The 11,875-nt window shown below is 48.0% G+C and overlaps 1 long non-coding RNA gene across 1 annotated transcript; it reads right to left on the bottom strand.

Annotated features, from left to right (window-relative positions):
• Positions 1-893: 893 nt before the first annotated feature.
• LOC102901424 lies at positions 894-10,194 on the bottom strand. Its single transcript, XR_441312.4, has 3 exons — positions 10,041-10,194; positions 8,748-8,853; positions 894-1,696 (listed from the first exon to the last, which is right to left on the bottom strand). It is a non-coding gene; the product is annotated as an uncharacterized LOC102901424 (long non-coding RNA).
• Between the last annotated feature and the right edge of the window lie 1,681 nt (positions 10,195-11,875).

Raw genomic sequence — 11,875 nt, forward strand, 5'->3', positions numbered from 1 at the left:
TTTGTTGTACTGTGAGATCGTGGAGACGGGGCAGGGACGAGGGCTTATCCATCTCTGAACCCTAGAGGTCAGTAGATGGCCTCGATACCCAACAGCTCTTCAGGCTCTGTAGAATAGCTGTGAGATGTGTGCGTACACGAGTGGCAGGGGCCAAAGGCGAGAGCGATCCGTGAGCCAACAAACACACCGCTCATCACCCCTCCATCTGCCTGGCCATCTTTCTGGGCTACTGTCACTATTGCTCAAAGCCAGCCAACCCATCCTGGTGCTGGCTGCCGGCCTCCTTGCCTCCAAACAGCCACCAAAGAGGTGCCGTTACTGTCGTGCAGGTGACAGCATCGCGGAAGCCGCCTTTGGCAATCTGCCTCGTGGGGGCTGGTGCAGGTAGAACCTGGGCCCCTGGCAAAGCGGGGGCTCGGTGTGGCCGCAGCCCCAGCCCTGCCTCGGATACCCATGAAAGCAATGAACGCGGCGCGCCTTTGACTCTTTACCTTGTCTCTTACGCTTCTTGCAAGGCATGGACGGTTCTAATGGATGTCAGACTTTGAATTTCTTACCATGTTGTTTATATCTAATAAGTGACTCGCCCTGTTTTTTTAAAAGTCAGCTTTTAAAAATACTGTGTTTGAACATCTGTCAAGGGCTGGGGATTAGTTGAATAGGCAGTGGATGCCAGGATATTATATTCTCTCTTATCCTTTATACTGTAATTATCTTGATCCTCAAACAACTCAGCGCCAGTTACAACCACTTTCGCAGACTTGTTGTTGCTGCAAATTCAAAAAATTATTTTATTTGAATCTAAATTAAACTGATATGTAACAAGGTTTTTTTTTTTCATGCGAAGTCTCAAAAAACAGTATCTGCAGATGATTAAAAAACAGTAAAACATGGACAATTTCAAAGTTTATTTCAAGAATAAACTCATGAAAATTCATCTAATTACGCAGCAGTGTACCAAAAATAATCTTTTCCAAACCTAAATGTGTTTAACAAAACACACAGTCAGCTAAGCCAAATGAAAGCAAACGTGTGTTTATGCCACAGTCACCCCCTCCCCTTGGTGCTCGAGTGGGCAGGAGGGCTTGGCAGAGTTTGGAAGCCTGTTGGCGGCTTCTGTGTCCTGAGCCGCGCTCGTCAACGTTTCCAGCGAGGGGCCATTGGCATCCACTGGTCACGGAAATAGGCCCTGTTGTGAGTGGTCTCGGTTCCCGGCCATGTGCACAGCTGGGTGTGGAGAACTTCGAGCATTTTGCTCTCAGGAACCGCCTCGGGCAGAAGACACAACCAGACTATCGGGCACGTAAATAACGCACAGCCGGGCCTTGTCGGCCGCTGAGTCACAATCATAGTGGCAACGGCTACCACGTAGTGCGCCCTTGCTGTGAGTCAGGTATTTACTCGAGGGCCTTACATTCATTTTGTCAACTGATTCATAGAGCAAGACTGGGAGGTGGTTGTGGTTACCCTATTTTAAAGGTGCAGAAACTGAGATTCATAGGTAAATACCCTTCCTAAGATCACTCAATTGGTTGAGCTGAGATGGACTCTGCCTGCCTTCCAAAGCCATGTTCACCTCTGCTCTATCATGCTATGTTAGCTTGGTCCGGGGCTGGCTTCTTTGGGGAATCCGTGGGAACCTAGCTTTCCCAACCCAAACAGCAACTTGTCCTTCTCTGCATCTCAGTATGTTCACCTGAAAAATGGAGAATGCAAGCCTTAGGACATAGTAATAACTCAAAAAGTCATGAAAGGTTATTATTCCATTAGACTATACACTCTAGGAGAGCAGGAAGGTATCTATTTTATTCATAATTGCATCCCTCAGACCTTCCACATAGTAGCTTTTAGAGTGTTGGCCATATACTAGTCATTAATGCATGGGAAGTAAAAAAAATAAGAAAAGTGTCCTTCCTATAAATTCTTTGTGGCATATTTGGGAAAAGAAGACTAATCCACATAAGCAGAGGAGAGACCCACTCCAGTGAACATTCTGTTATAAGAATATTGACTAGGCTCATCAATAATGTCATATTGGAAGCGTACCTTGCCATGTATTAGAAATTGGGTTCTGGTGGGGCGCCTGGGTGGCTCAGTCGGTTAAGCGTCCGACTTCGGCTCAGGTCATGATCTCGCAGTTTGTGAGTTTGAGCCCCGTGTCGGGCTCTGTGCTGACAGCTCGGAACCTGGAGCCTGCTTCAGATTCTGTGTCTCCCTCTCTCTCTCTGCCCCTCCCCAGCTCATGCTCTGTCACTTTCTGCCTCAAAAATAAATAAAACATTAAAAAAATTAAAAAAAAAAAAAGAAGAAGTTGGGTTCCGGACCCAATGCTCCAATTTCCTAGCTGTCTGGCCCAGTCACTTTTTTTTTTTTTTAGGTTTATTTATTTATTTTGAGAGACAGAAACAGAGAGAGGGAGGTAGGGAGAGAGAGGGAGAGAGAGAATCCCAAGCAGGCTCTGCACTGTCAGCACAGAGTCCAACACAGGGCCCCATCTCACGAACCATGAGATCATGACCTGAGCTGAAATCAAGAGTCAGTGTCAGGTGCTCAACTGAGTGAGCCACCCAGGTGCCCCCAGGCAAGTGTTTGAGCCTCTCTGAGCTTCTGTCAGGGAAGAGTCATAATGGTCTCACTCTGCTTTTCTCTTTGCATGGTTGTGAGGATCTCCCAAAATACAGTAAGCACAGTCACGTGCTGTATGAAATGTCATGACCATCATCACTTTTTGACAGTGAGAACAGGCAGATGAGGTTGAACTCACTGGAGGAAATGGTTAGAGGTTTGAAACATGAAGGGGGAGCCACATTTCATTGTGGATTATAATGGATTTCCAGGAGAAGAACTAAAATCAAGGATCTATATCAGATTCAAATCCTATGTTTCCAGAAGCCTATATCATCCTGGGGGTTCTCACTCAATCACTTGCCTCCCAGTGGCAATATTAGACACTCCCTAAATGTTTTTCAAATGTAGCTCATTTGTCTTAATTGTGATAAAAGAGTTGGATTGAATTAAAGGAAATAGGGTTGAAACTTAATTACAACCCACCCACCACCAAACACACAAATAAAATAAAATCACCAAATCAACTGTCTTCATGAAGTTCTGCGGTCTGCCCCACCTCTCTACCTTTTCCTTAACTGAAGCAGAGAACAAGAGGAAAGAGCCTGGCTGCTAGAAAGGGTAGTAGGAATGTGTCCTTGGACACCCAGGGGAAAGGAACCTGGGACTTCCGGGAAACAGGAAGTCCCCATCTCCCTTCAATTCCTTGAAACATGCTTTCCAAGATTGGCTTAAAAAGTGAAGGTTTTTATCTCAACATTCAGCTATCGATTCATGGAATATTTTCAATTTCTGCTGTGTGCCTGGCACTGTGCTAATCCTTGGGTCTCCAGGCTTTTCTTATTTTGTATCTCTGTGACCTTGGGCAAGTCCCTCAAAGGTTCTGATCCTCGGTTTATTTGGAGAACTGACATCCTTTTTTACATGCCTTCCAAAGTTAGTAGAATGATTGAATTAGGTTAAAATGCTTAGCACACTAGCTGACCTATAGCGATTACTTTAAAAGAAATAGTAAAGAATTGAAGATTTAAAGGAAAGAAAGAAAGAAAGAAGGAGAGAAAGAAGAAAGAAAGAAAGAAAGAAAGAAAGAAAGAAAGAAAGAAAGAAAGATCTCTGGATATAATAGTGGGATAAGCCATAGAAAGAACTAATTATATAGTTAGCAGTTGGAAGAAACACATGCATGTTTTGCATGCATGTGCAAAACACAGACTGGATTCTGCTAGCCCCTTCTCAAACACCCTCCGTGTCTACCACACCATTCCGCAGGAGCCCAAACTCCTGAGGCCCTGGCCACCCTCCAGACCCCTCTCTCACAACCCCAACCTTAGCCCCCACTCTTTCATCACGTGTGAGTTCTCTTGGCTGGCTCTTGAAGAGACAGTGTTCTTTCGGACATCCCCACCTTTGTCCAGGCTGTTCCCTCTACTTGGAAAAGCCCCAGGCATTTACAAGACCCAGCTGAATAGCAGCCCCTCTAGAAGACCCCCGGTCTTGTCCTCCTGTCCAGGCAGAGTTTTGTTCCCTCCTCTTGTCCCCACAGCATTTGGACAGTTGACACAATGTTCTTTTTGTGACCGGTTTTCCAGTAGACCACGGGCTTCCTGACTTAGGAGCCTCTCCGTCATGGAGGGGTCTGGCCCAGTGCCTGACATGGGGGCGTTTAGTGATGGAAGAGGTAAAGAGAGGTAAGCAGAGAGGCAGGAAAAGATCAAGACATTTTTGACAGTGGTTCCCAGAGATGGGGGGTGAGTCCAGGGATGGGCTACTAAGGCTCACCTGGAAAAATTCTGAAAACAAAAGAAAACAAAGCACACATATATTACGTCCTCCTAGGATTGCTGATGTGTGGACCCAGGTAAAAATGGATTTACCTAGAAGCTAATGAAGCTTATACTTTAGGAACCTTCACTTGCACACCACTCCAGCACCTGGCGAGGTGCATTTCTTGTTTATAATTTTTTTGTTTTTTTATTTTTCTAAAAGTTTATTTATTTAGGGAGAGAGAGCCCAGGCAGGAGAAGGGCAGAGACAGAGGGAGAGAGAGAATCCCAAGCAGGCTCCATGCTGTCAGCACAGAGCCTGATGCAGGGCTCAATCTCACAAACCGTGAGATCATGACTTGGACCGAAACCAAGAGTTGGATGCTTAACCAATTGAGCCACCCAGATGCCTCTATAATGTTTTGTTTCTTTAAAAAGGTCCCTCCATACAGAATGAGCTCAGGCCCCATAAAACCTGGACCACATCTGGCACCAGGATCTGGAGTTTTAATAACTTGCTAAGTGATTCTGGTACACAGCCAGGGTTGGAGATCACTTGCTACTCAATCAATTTACAGACCAGAAGCATCAGCTTCACGGGTGAGTGTCTTAGGAATTTAGAGTCTCAGGATTCACTTAAGACCTATTATATCTGAGTTCACATTTTTACAAAATCTCTGGGGTGACAAATGTCCATTGACAGATGAATGGATAAAGAAGATGTGGTGTGTGTGTGTGTGTGTGTGTGTGTGTGTGTAATGGAATATTACTCAGCAATGAAAAATAATGAAATCTTGCCATCTGCAACAACGTGGATGGAACTAGAGGGTATTATCCTAAGCGAAATGTCAGAGAAAGACAAATACCGTATGATTTCACTCATATGTCGAATTTAAGAAACAAAACAGATGCACATAGGGGAAGGGAAACAAAAAGAAGATAAAAACAGAGGGAGACAAACCATAAAAGACTCTTAAATACAGAGAACAAACTGAGGGTTGTTGCAAGGGTATTGGGTAGGGGGATGGGCTAGATGGGTGAAGGGCATTAAGGAGGACACTTGTTGGGAGGAGCACTGGTATTACAGGTAAGTGACAAATCACTAGATTCTATTTCTGAAATTATAACTACACTATATGTTAACTAACTTGGATTTAAAATTTTTAAAAATTAAAAAAATAAATAAATGACAAAATCTCTGGGCTGGTTCACATGAAGACATTGCATTCAAAATAAAGTTTGTGAAGTGTGGCTCTCATTTTGTCTCCGAGAGAAATATTATTTCCAGCTGTGAGATTAAGGAGGCCTTCTTGGAGGAGGTGATCTCCGAACTCGGCCCTAAAGTAGAAGCAGTATTTGGGTGTGTGAAGTATATTCCAGCAGAGGGAGCAGTGTCAGTAGACACACTGAGGTGGGGAGTATGGGTGTGTACAAGTGGTCCAGGGACTTCGGGCTGGAATTAGGCAAGGGCAATTGCAGGGAAGCTGCCTGGAGTGGAAATGGGACCGGCAGGCAGGCCGTGAAGGCACTCGTGTGCTGGATTAAGGCCCCTGGATTCTAACAGGTAGGAATGTGGGGGTTTGGTGTTTGGTTCCAAAAGATACGAGAGATTAAGCTGCAAAAGCAAGACTTGCCCTGGAAGACGGAAGGGGCCACGGATATTCATGCATGCTCAGGTACAGATCACTTATGCCCCAGGCTTTCCCGAAGAAAGTACTGGAAAGCAAGGGACAGGAGGCCAGAAGAGAGGGCTGAAAGAAATTACTGGAGGCCCTCATATTTACTTCCACCCTGGAGGGCTGCTGAGAGTCTCCACCTTGCTTGCATACTGGAAACTCCATGACCACTGGCTGATAGAGGTGTGAAGAGGGGAAGGAGCTGGTGTGGTCCAGGCTGAGCCCTGTGAATTCCCCATCATTCCCCATTCCTTCCGGCCACCACCTGCAGCTTCTTCTAGTTCACTCATTCCCGTGGCCCCAACTAAACCTCCTGCAGGGTTGGGCCGCCTGGGTGGCTCCGTGGGTTAGGCTTCTGAATTCGGCTCAGGTCATAACCTCACGGTTGGTGAGTTCGAGCCCCGTGTTGGCCTCTGCGCTGACAGCGCAGAGCCTGGAACCTGCTTCAGATTCTGTGTCTCCTTCTTTCTCTCTGCCCCTCCCCTGCTTGTGCTCTCTGTCTCTCTTTCTCAAAAATAAGTAAATAAATAAATACACATAAAACAAACTAACCTCCTGTAGGTTGTTAGGGAAGTTAAAGAGGAGAATATAGCACAGTACCAGGAATCTATTAGGACCTGAAAAAGTGCATGAAATCCTTTGAAACTTGGCGTCAGAGCTCATGGCCCATGCATTTTTCTACCCTATACCTGGTTCAATTCTAATACATAGTGGATTTTCAATGAATGACTCCTGGAGAAAGTGGCCAAAATACCAGCTAATGGGAAACTCATTGCCATTTGACCTCGGAGAAGGTTTTGTTCAGGGCTGTGATATTACACACACTTTAATAACGCACACCAGTCACACTGTCGTGGGCATTTACTGTGCCCATCACTGTGCTAAGCATTTTGCCTCTCTCATTTCATTTAGTCCCATCCTACTGATGAGGAAAGGGGGCCTGAGAGATGCTGAGCATCTGGCTCAAAGTCCCGCTGCCATGAAAAGGCAGAGCTGGAGACAGACTGAACATCAGTGGGAGATGAGGGCAGCATTCAAGTGCAAAGCTTCTTTCTGGTGTCACCGGTAAACGGGGCCCCATAGGGAAATGCACATTTGGTTTGTCCCCTCCCCCACCTCGCCTTTCTCAGATGTTAGGGAGAGTCAACATCCCGCTTCATTCTGGTGGACTTTGTACACTCAGTGTCAAAGAAAACACAGAGAAAACATCCCGGATGATCTAGTTCAATGCTGCTGTCTTACAGATGCTAAAATGGAGGCCCAGAGAGGTTGCCTGACTTGCTCGAGGTAACACAGCATTGAGAGTGGGAGGGCTGGGCCCCATGTTAGATCTTCGGCTCTCATCATACGATTCTTACATTAAGATAAGAGCAAACATTAAGAAAAAAGGTTATCTTTCTCACTCTGCCTTCACTTCTTCACATCTTTCTCCCTTTATTAGCCTTCCTCTTCTCTTTTACTTCATTCAGCTCTTTATTGGTTCAGCAAATATTTCATGAGGCACTGCTCTAAGCATTTTACATGTACTAGGTTATTTAAACCACGCAGAAACCTTGTGATGCAGTCACTATCATTACTCCCATTTTACAGATGAGGCACGTGTGGCTCAGAAACCTTAGACAAATTGCCCAAGGTCAGAGAGTTGGAAGGCGGTGAGGACCTACGGAGATATCTGTGTTGATATGTCCTCCAAGTGCCTGATGGCCACTGGAGGTGAATGCCTCCAGGAGGGACAGGAGGGACAGGTGTTCCCATGAGTCTTTTATCATATTTCTCCTTAGTTGTGTTTTGGAGAATAATCCTCACATGGTTTGCCCCAGGGCATGAAGGGGGGGACTGCACTGCACTTGGGGCTGTGGGTCATGTGGTTTAGAGCCCTGAGAGTTGGAACTTAGCTATGTCTCTGCCACTCACTAGCTATCACATAGGATGAGTCAATTCATCCCAATTTGCCTCATCTGGAAAAGGGCAACAATAGTCAATTCTACCCGATTGTGTGTGCATCAGAGGAGTAAACTGAGGTAAAAGTAGTTTATCATACCAAAAGGCAGAACCAAAGAGGAATCAAATAGCCATCAACCTTCCTCTGCATTTTTTGTATCGATGTTTGTTAAAAAAGGAAGAAGGGAACTCTGCGGGGTGCCTGAGTTTAAGATAAGGATGACCGAGAACCCAAAAAGGAAGGAAGGCTCTGGAGATGATCTCTCTGTGGGTTAAGGGTAAGAGGATGGATCATTTTGGAAGAGCCCAGGGGGTAGTTAATGGTCTCTGGTTAAATGGATGGTTGTAGTCATTTATTCATTCAATAAGTATTTATTGAGTATCTCCCATGTGCCGGCCACAATGCTAGACAATGGGGTGGAGCGGTTTACAGAACAGACATAACCCAGATCCTCATGAAGCTTACGGTCTACTGAAAGTCGGACACAGAACAAATGCATACAGCATCTAAATGCATTATTTTAAACTGTGACATGTTTTCTATAAGAGAGGAAAGACAGCATTGGGTACAGGGGGGACACCCTGGAGGACTCAAGACCTTATCTCCCCCATTCTCCCCCCTCTAGTACCCCCTGTGCCTCCCAGACCACCCCATCTCCTGCCACCCACCAACTGCTTTTCAAAGGATCATAGGCCTCTGCCTATACAGGTTTATATTCTCTTGATTCAGTGCGTATCTTAGTTCGCGCAGGCTGCTATTATAACAAAATCCCCAAAGCGAGGTGACTTATAAACAACAAACCTTTAGTTTTCACATCTCTAGAGGCTGGCAAGTCCAAGATCACAGGGCTGGCAGATTCATGAGGGGACCCGCTTCCTCACTGATGGCAGTCTCTCTGCACTGTAACCTTGAGTGGCAGAAGGGGCAAGTCTGTCTTTTATGAGGACACTAATCCCATTCATGAGGGTTCCACCCCCATGACCTCCCAAAGGTCTCACCACTGAATATGGTCACCTCGGGGGTTAGAATTTCAACGGGAGAGCCTGTTAGGGGTGGGGGGTGGACACAAACATCAGCTCAGGGACAATGAACAATCTTTTGAATGCCCAAGAAAAACCTGTACACGTATCTCCAAGGGTTCGGCTGCTTTTACAGTCCGACTTGACCGCAGCCCTCTTTGATGGGCTTCCAGCATATTATTAGTCCCACTTTACAACTACAATGTTCACGACAGTACAATGACTTGTCTAAGATGACACGGCCAGTAAGGCCACACTAGAGCTCAGGATTCATGCTCTAAGAGAGGGTGACATAAAGGGATCCAGAGCATATAGAAAAGGCTGAGAGCATGCCTGACTCAGAAGGAGGTCAGACCTCCAGGACAGTGAAGTTCTAACCCTTAGGAAGCTAGAACGGAGACAGCAGCCATTCTTGGAAGGCCCACGTCCAGTCCAGTTTGGGCGGCCAGAGAGGGCCCTTTAGGCCCAGAAGCAGGATTTTCAGAGCTCTAAAGGGAGCCATAGTCAAGTATGGGATGGGGAGCAAGGGGCTTGCCTGTTACTCCAGTCTCTGTAAGGGCAGGGCCCCAGTCACCCCCATAAGGGCGCACGCCAGAGGACCAGGGCTTCGGGTGGCCTGGCTGAGTTGCTCCCACACAACCGCCACGCAATACTCCCCGGGAACGGGGTTCCAGGCATTGGGACCTGAGCTGGTCTGGGGGTCGGTCGGCCCGCCCCATGGCCGCTTCCGAGGCCGGCCGGGCCCGGCCGTGCAGTTCCCCGATGCGGACAGTAGGTGGCAGTGGGTCGTGAGAAATCTCGGTCGTCGCCGGGCAGGGCGCGGAGACCCAACCCGGAGAAAAACGCGGCTGGGCTTGGGCCGCGGCGCCGAGAGAAACGCGCCCCGGGGTGGGGCGTGGGGGCCGCCCCGGGCCGTCGGCTTCGGCCGAACCGAGTCTGCGAGGACCTGGGAGGTAGCGCGGGACTGGGACCTGAAAGGGCTCTCCGGGACTCCTGGCCCCCGTAGGCTGCGCGGTCCTGGGGCGCCCTGGGGACCCTGGCCCCCTGGGGAGGGCCCTGCCCACTGGCTCCTTACCCAGAACGAGTGCCTGGCGTGGGAATTTACTTCCTGAGCGAATAGCTTTGTTGTTTTGTTTTTTAAGTGAAGGAGAAACAGCCGTTCAGAGAGGTTAAGGGGTCTGGCTGTGGCCACAGCGCGCGACCGTGGCCGGGCAGGATTCGAACCCTGCTCCGCGTGCCCGGAGCCCGCGCTTCCACACGCTGAGCAGCACCCGCGGGGCCTCCGGCGCGAGGAGCGCCCGCTGTCCTGCGGGCGGCCTCCGTGGCCTTTCCGGTGACGGGCTCTGCTCAGCGGTGCTGTGGCCCCGGGCTGGTGTGCCTCGGTTCTGGGGCACTGTCCCCGGAGGGGAGTGGCTGCGATGGCCTCTCCTGCGCTGCCAAGCCCAGCGGCAGGGGCCCGTCTCCCGCAGAGGGGGCCTGGCCCGAGCCGCCCCCTCCTGTCTGCCTCCTCTTCTAAGGCAGACTGGCTCTCCCAAGCGCTTTTACTCTTGGGAATTCGTTACATCTTTACTACCCCTCCGGGAGGCAGGCAAAGAGGGGCTTGCGTTTACAAAAGAGAAAACTCGGGCTTCCGGAAGAGGTGATCCGCCAAAGGGTGCAAAGCTAGGGCATGGCTGAGCCTGGTCTGGAACCCCAGTCCTCCCAGTTGTCCCCCTACCCGCCTACCCCCAGTCAAGGCAGGGCAGGGGGTGCGGGTCTCCCGCGGGGGAGGCCACTTCTGGCCTCTTCCACTCCCGCGGCAGGCAGGCGGGGAGCAGCGGACAAATTAATTCACGCTATCTTTACATTATGTATAATGCTGCATGATTTTATTTTGCTTCATTCCCGAAATCTTTTACAGTAATTAGTAGCCGAGTAAAATATAAAAATCAATGCAATATAACACTTTAATGGTAATAATACACCATCCTGTCTAATTAATAAAATCTGTTGTTTCCAAGCTCGATTATTTATTTGACAAATTGATAGCACACATCCTGTTCATACCCTCTTCCCCGGCGCACATCCTTTCAATTTATTGAATAAAATTGTAGCAGGAAAATAAACAGATTGTCTTCTGACCTGACAAGCAAGTGAGAAATAAACCCCTCACTCATACATCCCTAATTGTTCTCAACAATATTCCCGAACACATGTCCAGATTGGTTAGAGATGAATCTCGGCTTCTTCCTCCTTTAAAAAAAAAAAAAAAAAAAAAAAAAGCTTCTCCTTATTTCACGTAAAAGAGTCGGTCGGAGCTTTCCTTTCCTCTGGGCAGTGTTTTTGCATTGGGGCAGTTTGGGGAACTGAATTTTGTGACTGTGCTCAGGAGACTCCGAGGACAAGGAACGGGGCAATTTTTCTGGCTCTGGGGAGAGGAGGTCTCTGATGATTCGAGCCTGGAACACTGAACCCCTGTCAGAGGCAGCAGAGAGGGTCAGCAAGGGAGCAGGGAGGAGGCAGATGGAAGGGTTGTCATCAGGAGTTGGGAAAACAGACCCCAGAAAAGGGTGAGGGCAGGATCCTCAGGCCCGGCGATGCTTGTGGGTAGGGGCAGGGGCAAGGAACAATGTCCAGGGTTTTCCTAGGTGAAACGTGGGATGAGACACTGATCTAATTACAAACTCAACTGTGTGTTATTTTATGTAACATGGGGACATTTCATATGCTAAGTGTGAAAATATGAGAGCATTTTAAGCTATAAATAGGGCCTTAGAGATAGAGGCAGAGACACCAACACAGAGACAGAGACACAGACAGAAAGCCACAGAGAAAGAGCAAGACAGAAAGAGAGAAAAAAAAAGAGGGAGACTCACCATCTGCAGGTTATTTTGTAGCATTTTTCTCTGAAAGAAAAATTGTGATGTGATC

This window comes from Felis catus, chromosome D1, assembly GCF_018350175.1.
Source record: "Felis catus isolate Fca126 chromosome D1, F.catus_Fca126_mat1.0, whole genome shotgun sequence".
In the NCBI taxonomy this organism is placed as follows: domain Eukaryota; kingdom Metazoa; phylum Chordata; class Mammalia; order Carnivora; family Felidae; genus Felis; species Felis catus.